This window comes from Silurus aristotelis (genome assembly GCF_946808225.1).
Source record: "Silurus aristotelis genome assembly, chromosome: 7".
Lineage (NCBI taxonomy): Eukaryota > Metazoa > Chordata > Actinopteri > Siluriformes > Siluridae > Silurus > Silurus aristotelis.
In genome coordinates this window covers 23,912,260-23,925,318 of record NC_139580.1, presented here as the reverse complement: position 1 = coordinate 23,925,318, position 13,059 = coordinate 23,912,260, and positions in this window count along the sequence as shown.

Below are 13,059 nucleotides of genomic sequence, written 5' to 3'. Positions count from 1 at the left end.
CAGGCCAGAAACCTGACTGATCTAGAGAAGATCTGTGTGGAGGAGTGGGCCAAAATCCCTCCTGCAGTGTGTGCAAACCTGGTGAAAAACTACAGGAAACGTTTGACCTCTGTAATTGCAAACAAAGGCTACTGTACCAAATATTAACATTGACTTTCTCATGTGTTCAAATACTTATTTGCAGCTGTATCATACAAATAAATAGTTAAAAAATCATACATTGTGATTTCTGGATTTTTTTTTTTAGATTATGTCTCTCACAGTGGACATGCACCTACGATGACAATTTTAGACCCCTCCATGATTTCTAAGTGGGAGAACTTGCAAAATAGCAGGGTGTTCAAATACTTATTTTCCTCACTATATATATATGGTACAAGAAAAGCATACTTCTCTGTTCTGGCACCTGCACCTAGATGGTGTAGTGAACTTCAACTTCATCTCCGAACTAAATTAGCATATCTTCTAATAAAAAATAAAAAAGCATCCTATTCTTACAGAATTCTGTCCAATTTAGAGATTATGACTGATGGTACTGGTGTCCTTATTAACCCATATTAGAATGTATTACAGATTAACTTTAAAGCACTTTTGTAAGTGGCTTTGGATAAAGGCATCTATAAAATGCAATAAATGTACAACAAATCACTTAAAAGTGCATCATGTTGCATTGTCTCTTTTTTCTGGACTTTTGTGGACTCTTATTCTACTTTCAGTGATTAGGATATCAAATGTAATGGATCAAATGAATACATAATAATAACATGTTGCAAATAAAGAACAGTTTTACATTACTGCTTTCGAACAATGATGTGGCCTGGTCAGAATTTGAGTGACACATGTAGACAGAATTTGAGTGACATCGCTGCTGTAGACAGTGATGGTACAGAGTGCAAGCTGTAAAATTCAAGCAATTAAAGTCACTTGACTGTACCTGCTGCAATGTAGAAAGGCATTAACACTTGGGAGGTGGTGAGTTTGCCATTACCACATACAGTACAGGCTAGGAATCTTAATGCAAAATAGTTCATTTCAATTCCTTTTTCTTACACTTGGACACACACACACACACACACACACACACACACACACACACACACACACACACACACACGCACGCATGAATGCTCCCTTTTCTTTCCTGTGTGAAAACAATAGACCTGATGAATTGTATAATGCCACAGAAAGATTGCAGATATGAACGGATGCCTTCCCACTAATAGCCAGCATGTTGCATTCAGTAACAGAGCGAGAGCAGCTCATGCCAACATGTCAGGGTCTTAGCTGGAGCAAAATGAAGGGTGCACTTCATGCCCAATTTATGCCAAGTGTTGGAGCTCAATTTTTACCCAGTGACAGTGTTTGCCATCTTTAACAGGCTGTCGAATGCTCCTTAATGGCCCTTTTTCCATTGCAATGCTTCGACAATTACAAGGCATCCTATTAAATCCCTTTATCATGAGGACGATATCCAAGAATAAACACTGAATTCTTACACCAAACAAACTCATTCATCTTAGCTTGATGAGAATAAATATTTGGTCCTCAGGGTTACTACCTTGAGAATCTGTTGCTTAATTTCTATTCTGCTTGGGCACTGGGTGCCTCTGTTGATCTAGATTAAACCCTCACTAATTGTGTGAGTCGCTTTAATATTAAGTGTTGTATGAACACCTGGACATAGGAATCTCTGCTACTGATTTATCATGCAGACTTGTAATTATTTTCCCCTATGCTTCCTGCGCTCTGGTGAAGCTAGGGTTAGAGAGAAGACTATAATGGGAGATAAATGATTTGTGGCTATGTTAGTGTCCTCCACCTGTTCAGCTGCTGAGAATGAAGGGGATAGGAGTGAGCAAGCCAGTCTGTTGCTCTTTTGATGGATGGGTGCTGTCTCTGACAATTTCTGTCCACCTTAGACATTTACATTCATTTAAAGAGGGGATTTGTTGTCACTTTTTAAGACTCTGGAAGAAAAATGAAATTGTGCTTTAGTTTTGCACTCATGACATCCAATACAGTATGCCATTAAACAAAGGGGAGAAAACCTCAGGCTTCCACACAATACAGTTTTATGCATACAGTATAGCACCAAATAATTGATATCTATCAGTGATACTTTGTCTTCTTGTATAAGATGGCAATTTTTATGATCACTAAACCTGTTATAATTCAAGAATGGCAAGTAATTCTGTATACCATAAAACAATCCATTTCTATTTAATATATTAGCATTGATATATGATGTCTTTGATTAACATCTGAGGTAACTTTTATTTCTGCTGGTCTTTAAAATTATTTACACATTTTTTTTTTCATTATTGTTATTTGAAAATAACTAATTTATGATTGATTTTATTTTTATTTCCATTGTTACCGTTCAAATGATTCATCATTTCACATGGTCAAATAAATACACCCCAAATTTGAAATATACACTGATCCACCATAAGGAATTAACTTATTATCTTATTTCTAGCGGGTTATAATAGGCAGCACATGAAAACTCTCAAAGTTCTTAAAGTTGTTGTTTTTGGAAGCATGGAAATTGGGATTAGGATCTGAGTGACTTTGATAAGGGCCACATCAACTGACAACTGGGTTTGAGAATATCCATGCCTGGCAGGTCTTGTGGGGTGTTGCTGGTATGCAGTGGTAAGTACCTACCAGCATCTGGTTCAGTTTGGCTGATTTGTGTTTACTCTGTCTGTTTGTCTGTCTGTCTGTCTGTCTGTCTGTCTGTCTGTCTGTCTGTCTGTCTATCTATCTATCTATCTATCTATCTATCTATCTATCTATCTATCTATCTATCTATCTATCTATCTATCTATCTATCTATCTATCTATCTATCTATTGTACAACTCTACTAACAAAACCCCCCCGCTAATTATCACTCTTCAAACCACATATTACTCACATCATGTCCTTATACTTTGCTACACTTCTTACACTTTGCACTATGGCTCCCATCCACAGCCTTAAGCTAAATCATGGAGGAGTGTGTGAGTGTGTGTGGGCGAGAAAATGCAAAAGAACATCCACGCTTTCTTCGTTTGAATTTCTTTTTTTTTCTTTCTGCATTACTTTCACCCTCAATGTCACTCAACTGGATTCCCCTCTATCTTTTACTGTGTTTTTAAATATATTTAAGGTTCTAACAGTATCTGGTTGGTGAAAAAAGCACAACCATTTATTACAACCTGCTTTTTTTAAAAGTTGGGCCAAATATGTGAATGTAAATTTTTTTTGTAGATGGTTTAAATAATTCATATTCGAGGCACAGGAGGTCTGGTAAGGGAAGGTGGGGAGGAGGTGTTGGATGGTAGAGTGTTGTCCTTTATGTTGTGTGGGTGACAGTAAAAGTGGTACGGGTGGGCTCCACTGTGCAAATCTGGCAAGGCTGTGTGTGGATGTGTGTGTGTGTGTGTGTGTGTGTGTGTGTGTGTGTGTGTGTGTGTGTGTGTGTGAGTGAGAGAGAGAGAGAGAGAGAGAAAGAGAGAGAGAGAGAGAGAGAGAGAGAGAGAGAGAGAGAGAGAGAGACAGAGATATTGAGATTAAATGTGTTTTTTAGGCAGGGAAGTACCTTTGGGACTACTGTAAGACAGGTGATGGGAGAAACAGTGTGACGCTCCACAGGTAGCCGTCTGCCAGATGAGTGTTGGAGTGTGTGCATGTGTGTCTCTGTGTCTGTATCTCTGGGTATCTGAAACAGATACAGCCCTGTCTTCTACATGCCATCAAACAAATCCTCTATGTGAAAAAGAAGGATATTTGCTGCTTTAATTGTTTAGATTCCATGCAGCTCCCTGTATTTCAGGCTCAGTAAGTGTGTTGTCACTTATGGTCTATTCTAACACACAATAACCAATGTACATTTTTGCACGTTTTCATGTTTATAGTGTCACACGCACAGAAGATGCACTGTACAGTATACTGTTTTCAAGGGTATGAAATAAATAGCAGTGGCTTTGCCAACATACCCACCACTCACTCTGTAGAACTCTTAGGACAGCAATGTAACTTTGAGGTTAAGACCACGTTGAATAATTAAACAGTACTGAAACCACAGTGTAACACCTGCATCCTTCTTCTCTTTTCTGGAAAAGGCCAATGAGCTCAAATCCAAAACATTTAAATGGGCAATAATATGCGCAGCATGAATTTTTAATAACTAATGACAGCGATGGTCAAACTGAACATCCTTACATCACACTTAATACTTTTCTGACTTTAGATTATACTGCTATAGAAAAGTAAAAATATATAATCTCAATATCTGGTGTCAGAAGAGGATGTGCTACATTTTGTGTCAGATTTCTCTCCTCATGGAGTTTTTTTCTCACCACTGTAACCCCTGGCTTTCTCAATAGGGATCTAAATCCATATCTGTATTTCTGTAAAGCTGTTTTGTGACCACATGTATTGCTACAGTATAAGAGCTATCCAAATAAAATTGGAATTAATTTTGGAGGGTAAGAGGAGACTTGGGAATTTTTTTTTGTTTGCACGTTTGTTGTGTTTTTCACACCGCCCTTCTGTTGTGATATAAGCGGCACGTGCTAGCTGATATAAAAGCCATCTAATGGAGGGCCAGCTGTAATATTACACTGCACTGCAGTAGCTGTTGTGCTGTTATTGTGCTTTTTTACATTGTAGGGGGCTTTTATCTTTAAGCCATTGTGTCATTAGTGAGCCAGAAGCCTCTCTTTATGACCGGCGTGCCGTAAAAGCGTCCAGCGCGAGCCCTAATCAGAGCCCATAAACTCCAGCTCTGTCAGCAAAGTTTGGTCATTAAGAGACATTTGAATGTAATTATTTATTGATGGCTCTTATGATTTACTCTCCGGGCTGCACACGTCTGGATTTTTTATGCTTCATGTCTGCACTGTGAGATGCGGGTTAACAGTCGTTTAAAGACCACACCGCTCACGGGGGGCTCCATATTAGCCTCTGCTCAGCGCATCATGAAAGATAAAGGGAATGGGAATGTGCAGCTCATCTATAGGAAGCACGCATGCTGATATAGATTAAAATATGAATATGCAAGCAGATTAGTCAGTTTAGTAGCGTTTGCTTTCGGATTTTATTAGCATCCGCTATCTTTATTGTTGTTAGCGAAGGTCCTGAATTAAATTAGCAAAGCATCAAAGTGCATCGAGGGCATTTTAAGCACTTCATATATCAGTAGGTGTTATACTCAAAAGATTCTTAGTAATATTTTAATTATAATGTATTTAATGGTAATGCATTTTGCAAAAATTAATAAATAACAAGGATTTCTATGTGTCTTTATTGCTCTGTGTATTTTAATGTTTAGAATCTCAGCCGTTTTATTAATTATTACCTTGTTTTATTTAGGACATTATCATTATATCGAGGTAGGAAATAAAGCACACTTTGTCAACCCTATGTTGAGGGCAATTAAAACAGATTTCACAGGCAGAATAACATTTTATTGAGCATTTTACACTTGTGTTTGATAGATCCCTGGCCATTTTTTTTCTCCACTGACATTTAGTGATGCACTGATGATTAAACAGTTGACGGCATGCCTTTTATGAAGGATGGTTTAAGTTTTAAATATGTAGCTCCCCACCAATGAGAAGTTGTTTGTTGTGGCTTCGGGAGATCGAATAATGTGAGTCTGTCGTTTGGACCAAGAAGGCCTAAAGTATTGTCTTGGGCTTTTTTCTTTCCTTTTTTCATGATTTAAAATAGATAGAGTTAGGCTGATGCACATCATCTTAACAGTGAGGCACAGCAGTGAGGCTTATCACCAATTATAGGCTCTGTAGGCACTGATTAGCATACAGCATTAGCATATGGGAGAAAATTACATGCATAAACACCGTTGTCTTGCCAGTAGCCTGTCTAAAAATGAAGAAAGAGAGCACACATTGGACTTACTTCCTCAACTCGGTAAAATATCATATTAAAAATAGAAATTCAGATAATTGTTAAAGAATATAGGATTAAATTTTCACAGTTTGAAATGTAAATTCTGTGTATGTGAATACTAATATTTTTGCTCATGAGATAATGTTTTGGTTCTTCACATGGTACTGCATCTGTAATCTCCTACTCTGGACTTCTATTGTAAATATTTGAGGTTCATAGTGAATCCAGGGATTATTAAAATGCTTGTGTTGTCCTTGTATATAATTTAATCATTATTATAAAATGAATATTGCTAGCACAATTACAAAAGTGTTTATTCAGAGAGAAAGGGTTTTGGCTGCAGCAAACACAATAAAAGTTCCTAAAAAAAAGTTTAGTGTCAAATAAATTAAATACTGCAAACTGCAACTAATGCACAGTGCAATGCAGCCAGAAGGTGAGTTATGAAGGATAAATTTGGCTTGGCTCGTCAGTGATTTATGACTATGGTGTTGTTAATGGAGATATAAGCACGAAAGCTGAAGCTTTAGAAACTGGTCTGTTTGTCCAAAAACGACTCTAGGTTACGTATGTAACAGTCCAGCGCTCGGGTACAGCCGGTTTAACCTCTCCTGGTCTGTTGTCAGGTAAGGAGGAGGGTTGAATGCCTGGAGCCTGACAGGTCGTGGGACGACCGAGGGCACCGTGGGGACGTAACCCGCTCTAGGGTTCAGGAAGGCACTGGTCAAGCCTGGAGTAAACTCCAGGAAAGAGGGGGCCACAGAGAGGGCCTGTAAATTTCCTACTCTCCTCAGGCACTCTGAGAAACAACGGAGGCCTCAGTGGGTGCCGCGGAGAAAACGCAGCAGGAATGGGTCTCTGCCTAGTGAATGCCTGGACATGAGGCGTGATACGCTCAAACGGCGGACACGTATACTTTAATGGTTAATGGAACCAACCATTTAGCAAACTGCTCCTGGAAAAACTCCAGCACTAAACCAACCAGGCAGTGGACTGTGTCCAATCGGTGCCGAGAGCACCATGCATTAAACAGATGCCATCTCGCAGCATATGACCCCCTCGTAGAGGAAGTTCTGGATTGGAGAAAGGGCTCTACCACCTCATTGGAGAGACCCCCGCAGGGCTACCAGGAGGAGACATACTCCGTCCAGGCGAATTCTCTCAAACTCCCAGAAGCAGCGTGACCGGGGGAAAGGCGTCAAGACACAGCCTCGGCCACGGTTGCGCCACAGCATCCAGTCCCAAAGGGGCTGGTGGATATAGGGAGAACCATAGGGCTTTTGCCAAAATCTCTAAAAAACGCTCCACCACCTGGGGGTGGAGGCGCCACTCCATGGGCTTGGACCCCTGTCTCGACAGGGTGTCTGCTACATTATTCAAGCGGCCCGGGATATAAGCTGTTTTAAAGAAGAGGAGCTTCCCCAGGGCCCACAGGAGGATCTTTCGTGCCAGCCTGTACAGGGGCGCGAACGCAGCCCCCCTGGTGGTTGATATATAAGACCACCAAGCGTCGTAAGCCATCAAAGCAGACCAACACGTGATAGCTTCTAAAGTCCGGGAGGGAGAGCTTTAAAGACAAGAAGCATGGCCACCTCAGATGGACACTGTCCCATAGACCTTGTACAGAGCCACTCGTGACCGCTCGCCCTCCCGTGAGGGACGCATCTGTTGTAAGCACAATGCGACGACCGGCAACTCCTTGGAGTAGGAACCCAGGATCTCTCCTGGCATCTAATGCATGTAGGCATCGCCGTGCGACCCAGATCGTGCGGAGGGGATTGCCCTTTTTGAGCCCTGGGCTCTGAGCCAGGAATGCAGGAATGACACTGGACACTGCTGCCATGAGCCCAAACTGTCTTTGGAACTGCTTCACAGTGAGTGACTGCCCTTCTCTGACCTTCCTGACCGCCGTGAGGATGGACGCTATGCGGGCAGAGGAAAGCTGCACATGCATACATGCGGAATCCCAAATGATGCAGAGATAGGTGGTTCTCTGTACGGAGAAGGCACACTTTTCCCGGTACTCAGCCTCATGTGAGCAGGAACGACATCTTGATGCCGGACCGCTAAGTGCTAAGTCAAGTCAAGTCAAGTCAAGTTTATTTGTATAGCGCTTTTCACAACAGACATTGTCTCAAAGCAGCTTTACAGAAAACAACAGTGAAGGTGAATGGTGTGCGTTTGTCCCTGATGAGCAAGCCGTGGCGACAGTGGCAAGGAAAAACTCCCTTAGATGATATGAGGAAGAAACCTTGAGAGGAACCAGACCCAAAGGGGAACCCATCCTCATATGGGTGACATCAAGAGTTTGGTCATAAATCTTTCAACAATACAGAACAATTTGTGATCATCATAGATCCAGCATCAGCTTCTCCATGCCAGGGCCTTTAAACACTCGGCATCTACTTCTCCATGATCATCCATAGGTCCATAATCTTCACGAGGTGGGACGTGACTGGAGCTGGCCAAACCTCAGGATGCCTCGGGATGGGGAGAGAAAGAGAAGCAGTGGAGAGGAATTAGCGTAGCTGCTGTTCATGATATTAACAGCTAAGAAGAATATTGGAATGCTTTGAACTCGAAAGCAAACCTCAGGAACTTCATCTGAGAAGGAAAGATGGGTACGTGGAAGTAGGTATCTTTTAGATCTACTGTGACAAACCAATCCTCGGATCTGATCTGAGACACAACCTTTTTTGGAACTATGAAGTCCCAGATCCAGCTCCTGCAGAAAGTTGGCTTAGTATGCCTGCAATACCGAAATGATGTGCAAACATCCAGCGGCCTGACCTGCTGAGGGGTAAGCCTTACCCATCAGCGCTGAGGTAGTGCGCAGGGGCTTGGTGGGTAATGTCGGGGGTTTTAGGGAAGATGCCACACCTGGGGAGTGGAGAGTCTCTTAAACCCGTGGCATGACAATATAGCCATAATCCCTAAACACAGAGATGTTGGAATAAATTGCGATCTTGGGGCTGAAGGGGCGGGCTGAGAAAGTCTGCGCCCAGGACATGGACACCTCGGTGTGTAGGTCAGGGAAAAATGGCAAGCCCTGATGTGGAGGCTGTGATGCCGGGAGCAAAAAACACTCATCGAGCTTGCCCGAGGGAGGGGCTTTATGCTCACCGGCCGGCCAAGCTATATCGAGCTTCTGAACGCCACATCTCACAACCTCCAGGAGCTCCTCACAATCATGTTTGTAAGTGCACTCTTGTGACGGGGGAAAGACATCGCCAAGAGGCGTGCCTCTGAAGCCGAACGAGAGTTGAACCAAGCAGAGGAGGAAGGAGAAAGGGACAAGCCCGTCTCCAAACCTTTTGCAAGATCTGTAAGCAAACCCCGGGAACCGGAGTGCCGCTTTGCCTCAGCAAGAGTGGGATCAGAACTGCAAGGAGTGAGGGGCGTTCTCCTCAAAAAGCACCTGCCAGGAGCGGAGCAGAGCGGAGCTGCTATAGGCATGCAAGTGCAGTGCTGGCAATCGGCTATCTGAAGAGCTGAAATCGCATGCTCCGCTCCCAAACAAGCCACACACATGCTGTATCTATCCCTTACCAAAATGAAACAAGGACATGGAGAAGCACACGGCCGAGATTTGTGCTTGGTTTTCTCGGATGTCTTCATTCTTTTGACAAAACAGACAGACAAACATTCAATTTTATACAGAGCTCTTCATGAATGAACAGAAGCTGAAGCAGTCTTCTCTCTAGGTGCGCTTTTTATTCCCTGGTCGGGACGTCACCCCGCTGGTGACAGCCTGTCTTCAATTTTGACTGATTAGACTCATTATTAAGAGCATGGACAATGCAGTCGTGTTCCCAAAGCGTTTCGATGCAGCTCAAGTTCCTAAAAGGGAAGTACAGATGGGGAGGTGAAAGAGGCAGGTTTACACTAAAAGACTAAAGTACTTTTGCATCACCCTCTTTATGTAGGGATGAAGCAAGGAATAAATCCCAGTGGCACTGCTATCAGCAAGCAGTTTCATTGCATTGTGTGCAATAAAATGAACCTATCCAACATAATGTAAGATTTTTAAAGCAAAAAAGATAAAGAAATGCCATTAAATGGTTATTTTAAAGATTATAATACAAGTCCTCAAGGGTGGTCATAGACTCTTCCCATTATTAAATATGTAAGGAAAGGAAACACACAGGTAATAGAAAGTTTGAATGGAACATCTCTAGTGTTTTTGGATAAATACTATATAATTGCATTGGTTATCAAAGAATTTTGGAAATGTGTGCTATCAAGGTGATTTGAAGGATGCAGATTAGATAAGTGATTAGCCATTAGTTGTAGATTTACGATCGTTTCAATTTTAACAGCAACTAGGCTTTTGTTTTCTCCTTTCTCTAGTGTATTTCTTTCTTTAATAAATAGGCAAGAAAAATCCAAATACATCTCAATGGCTCATGCTTGTTCCCTGCTGTATCTTGCTGCATAAAAACAATTGCAGTAATAATCATACAGCATCATAATGTTGATTTCAGCATTATTGCTCATGCACACATTGGTGTAGTTTTGGCTTAAGAAGAGCAAATAGATGTTGTTGATTGATCTATGTGCTAATGGTATAATCTCAACGAGAGGGATTTGTACAGTATCAAAGTAGCTTTACTGTCATTCTGCCATATATAGACATACAAAGGAACTAAATATTGTGCCTCACAGGATCACGGTTCTATGAGACTAATGGTGCTAACTGGTGCTATTCTCCAATTTCATCATCGACAGCAAGTTAGAACAAAGAGCAAATCTGAAATTCTGCATTAAACTGGGCATATCTGACACAGAGACGTTTGACATGACATATGTTTTATGCACACTGATGCTGCAATGAGTCGTTCGAAGGTGTTTTGAGTGGCACGCGTGCTTCAAGAGCTGAAGAACATCAGAAGACCAGGAAGACCTTCAACAAGCTCAACCCCTAATAATTTCTAAACAATTTCTTGTGCATGATGATCATTGGAGAACAATCCACATGATCTCACTTTTGCACCCATACTACTCCCCAGATTTGTCTTATGCGGACTTCAGTCTGTTCCTGAAGATGAAGATCCAGCTCAGAGGTCCCGCTTTGATACCTTTGCGGAGATCCAGTGCAGATTTGCAGATGGTGTCAGGAACACTGGAAGCGCTGCATTGCTGTGCAAGGGGACTATTTTAAAGATGATAGTGTGTAAACATAGAAAAATAAAAGACTTTCTTAATTTTTTACCACCTCATATATGAACACTATAGGTATAAAGAATAAAAATATTTATACATATAACCTATAAAAATTTACATATATCTACAGTATATAAAACCTACATAAATTTACATTTGCGGCATTTAGCAGATGCCCTTGTCCAGGGCGATGTACAAAAGTGCTGTGAGTCTCTAGCAATGAATACATTTACACTGGTATGCAAGATTACAAACATAATATAAATATAACTCTTGAATTCTACAAAGCAAACTTGGAAAGTGCTAATTTAAGTGTTTCAGGAAGAGGTAGGTCTTCAACCGTCGCTTAAAGATAGTCAGGGACTCCGCTGTACGGATATCTAGGGGAAGTTCATTCCACCACCTCGGTGCCAAAACAGAGAAGAGCCTTAAAGTATACTTACCTCTCATTCTGAGAGAAGGTGGAACCAGTCAAGCGGTGTTGGAGGATCTCAGACAGCGTGGTGCAGTGCGAGGTGTGATGAGGTCTCTGAGGTAAGATGGTGCTGGTCCATTTTTGACCTTGTAGGCAAGCATCAGTGTTTTGAATCTGATACGTGCAGCTACTGGAAGCCAGTGAAGGGAGCGCAGCAGTGGGGTGGTGTGGGAGAACCTGGGTAGATTGAATACAAGTCGTGCAGCTGCGTTTTGGATCATTTGCAGTGGACGAATAGTGTTCGGAGGAAGACCTGCCAGCAGAGAGTTGCAGTAGTCCAGTCTTGAAATGACAAGAGACTGAACAAGCACCTGGGCAGCCTACATACAAATCTTTTTCTTCTGCTGAAACCTTGCACTTAGTTAACCAGGTGAAGGAAGTAATCTGACTGTACATATACCTTACACAAACAACAGACATAAAATTAAACCATTTGGGACAAAACAGTGCAACAGGGGACAGTGAAAGATTACAATATACAAATTACTACAAGTCATTAGCAAAAGCACACCATTCCAACTTAAAGGAAAAACTATTATTATCAGAAAAGTTGAATGGAAATTCAGCATACAACCTATGTAGTGCTCAACAATGTTTTGAGGATACACAATTATATAATATGACTTTTCTCTGTATTCCCATTCAGTAGTAAGAGCACCAATAGCATGCCGCATAGAGCAGAGAGCTCGCAGGTTTGTCCTTATCAAGGTTGACAAAGCAATCATATCAATCACAAAACCCATAAAAGAGAAACCTTCCTTTTTACCAAGCCCTCGTTTTTCAAATGTGGTACAGTATCATATACTGGTACCGTTTCTTATTAGTGTCACGCCATCAATTGTGGTTACCGTGAATCAACAGGGATCATGACCTGGTTGCTAAAAGAACACTCTGACCACACTGTCACTTTTACTTTAAAAAGGGGGAGAGCAGTAATGTGCATTGTCCATCAATCCCGGACTGTAAAGGAGAAGTGTCAGTGCTCTCCTTTAAGATATGATAGTGAGCAGTGACTGATGGGTCTGCCAGACACGAAGAGGGTGAGAGAAAGTGCTTTTTCAGGGCTACCAGAAAACATGCCGGGGCAGATCAAAAACAAAATTGATGCCTACAGCATCACAGGCAAGGCCTTTCAACAAAGTACTGGCCTCCTTTTGGTTTACTATGAGATGCAATTTTTTTTTTTTTACTTTGCCCAAATTCTCCCACTCTTAAAAAAAAGGTAAGCCAATGCAGACAGTATGCCTGTCTGCCCATATAAGATGGCTTGCCTCTGTCCCAGTCTTGTAATCCTCTACATAGCCTGGCCAGTAATGAGCTTTACAGGAACATCCCACAATTCTGCCAAAATGACCTGAATTCACTGTGTGGCTCAACTATCGCCTTAGGACATACCTCCATTGTATTCTCCTCTCAGTTAGAAAGACACCCATAAATACTTTTTAAACATGGGCATCGGTTGTGTGCACAGGTTATTAATAGATGATGCTTAACTGATGCACTTAAAAAAAACAAAAAAAAA